Genomic DNA, 2,703 nt, shown 5'->3' with positions numbered 1-2,703 from the left:
CAGAGCCTTGTGTGCATATCAGCCAACAGTAGTGAGAGCAAGGAGGGAGCTAAATGCCTCTCTCTTCAACCTGTGCTAGCCCCACATTTAAAATTTTGTTTAGAGATAAGACAAGCCAGTTATAGCCAAATATCACTTACAAAAAGAGGACCTGGTAACTGCACTCTCTCAGAAGGCGGTCAGCAGATGCTCTGTGTCAGGCACAGCACCCCATTCTTCTCTTGTTGCATTACAGCCCCAGCTGCAGTGGCCAGTCACGGAGGCAGCTGGACACACAACTTGGTAAGTCCTACTCTAAATGGTGGGGAGCAGACATGCATCTTCCCATGGACAGGTGTAGTTCCAGAAGAAGCTCTTTGTGGAGTAGCTGCCCCCTTTGGGGTGAGACCACTCTCACAAGAAAATACACCTGGTAGAAAGGAGAGGCTACCTGCAGATACTGAACATCTGCATGTTGTCTCAGCTTGCTTACTTCAGCAGTCACAGGACCACTCCTGTGCTCTGCTGCCAAGAAAAAGCAGGAGACCCTCACCAACAGTGCATGCTTCCACATTTTTTAGCAAGACTGCTTGATATCAGCCCGTCTGATAGTTGAAGTATATTTTGCTCACCCACCATGACTACTGAAGACCTTCTGACGATTATCCTCCTCCTTTACAATTGTGAAAGGGCTTTTCATCATAAGAGTGTGGTTGTTCCCATCTGTTGATCTGAGGAAACTTTAGGGAGAAAGGTCAATATTGAGGCTGGGCTGCCTAGAGTCCCTCTAGCATTCTCCAAAACAGTATGTTCTTCTTCAACCCACTGGGGGCTCTGAATAAACCCATCCTCTCCAGTGTTGCTTGTTAAAAGAAGCTAGAGTCCAGTCCCATGTGACGCTGTGAAATTTAAGCTCCCAATAAGGCTCTTGAGATTTCTGCATATACAGTATTTTTTAGTCTTTTGCAGAACTTACCCTGGATACAGTCATGCTTAAAGCATCTTGCATAATTCTTTGGTTCTGTACCAGTTCATCTGCAAGTTTCTGTTAGGCACAACATTATTTTAATTTAAAAATACAGCAGCATGAATTACCTAAACAAATAGATTTCTCTGGTGTCTTTTTATATTGTTGGAAAAATTAAAGCTTTCCTTTCTAATGTTGAATATAAATTGAATAGCAATTACAGCTTGCAAGCAAAGGTACACCCACTTCTGTTCTCTTCACCAGAACCCAGACTTCTTAGGTAACTTACAAAAAACCCCAACTTTATAATTGGTGATGCATATGGCTAATTTGCACCAAGTAAATTATATTAGTTTGTTCTGGCTTGCTAAAATAATGATTTTTTTTTAACTCACTGAAGCAAAAGTGCAACAGTTCAGCTGAATCCTAGGCAGATGTCTCTTAAGCAGGGAATATTTGGTTTCTTTACAATCTTCTCTGTCTTCAGCTTTTAAAGCAATTTTTCAGTAATTTGTCAAGGTTTGAAGGCAGATGAAGTGCCTGGATTTATGCACTGAGCTATCTTTATACCTGAACTCACTGTAAAATAAACTCTAATTTCATTTTTTGTTTTGGCTAACAGGGTGTAGTACACACTCTTTATACTACAAAAATGACTGGGGTTTAGTGTGGTTTAATGGGGTATCTTTCAGCAACATGGTTAAAGCATAGCTCTTCACAAACCATCTACAATTTGCACTGCCTTCCCCACACAAGCACTAGTAGCGTGTCTAAGTGTCCCAACCACAACGAAGGCCAAAATTGCTGTTGAGAGTTTGTTTTCCATGCCTGCATCAATTAGTGGGCCTGTTTGCATGTGGCTATGTGTAACCCTCGCACAGCTGCTGAAACACCTGTACACTGTGCACTTCTCCCTTAACTCCTTTCACAGACCCGGGGAACAAGTGCATTGCATAGTAGCTGTGGGTACTAAACCATAGTGTCACATACAGATGCACATGCAGAACGTATGTATACATATATCACTTGTACAGCATCTGTGCTGTTGTGCCCGACAGTTGAATTTCTGATGGACTTGCACCAGTGAATGATATGTCCTGGTTGGTTTGCTCAGTAACTGGTCCTCCCCTGTCCATGTACGTAGACAGCAGGGTTAGGGATGGATCTCCATGGCACTGTGTACACATTGCAAAAAGCTATTAACTGCTCTGCTGTGTTCCTGTTGCTGGACAGATTGACAGATCAAGATGCTACAACTGAGGAGGACATCTCCCTGCTTATTGTTTGGTTGGTAGTTTTTGGCATCATTTGTAACTCTCTGAATCATTTTTTATGGAGCTTCATGTAGTAGCCAAAGTGTTATCAAAGCACTGGGCTGGCAGGAGGACTTTTTCTGTTGGGATGTCACAGGTGAGATCTCACCTCTAGCCCCGTGTGGCACTTGGAGGTAGAGAGGAATGGTCTGAGCTAGCACTGTCAGCAAAGGGAGGGCAGCAGCACCGTGGGGCTGCAGTGCAAACGCAGCTCCCAGGCCAACCCCTGCTCGTCGCAGTCCTGCGTTCAGCGATGCCAGGCAGAGGTCCTAGCCCATGGTGACCCCATGGCAAGGGCCTCATGCGTTCAGGGAGCGTGTACTGGAGAGGCTAATCAGTTCTGCAAACTATTCCCACAAGCCCTTCTTGGGCAACCTAGGTTTACAGTTATGCTGCTGTGGTCAGGATGCATCTCTGTCAAACCATGTTTGCTACAGGGCTGCA

The sequence above is a fragment of the Nestor notabilis genome, unplaced genomic scaffold, assembly GCF_000696875.1.
Source record: "Nestor notabilis isolate BGI_N333 unplaced genomic scaffold, ASM69687v1 scaffold616, whole genome shotgun sequence".
In the NCBI taxonomy this organism is placed as follows: Eukaryota; Metazoa; Chordata; class Aves; order Psittaciformes; family Psittacidae; genus Nestor; species Nestor notabilis.
The sequence above is the reverse complement of the archived record's forward strand: the minus strand, read 5'-3'. Positions refer to the sequence as shown.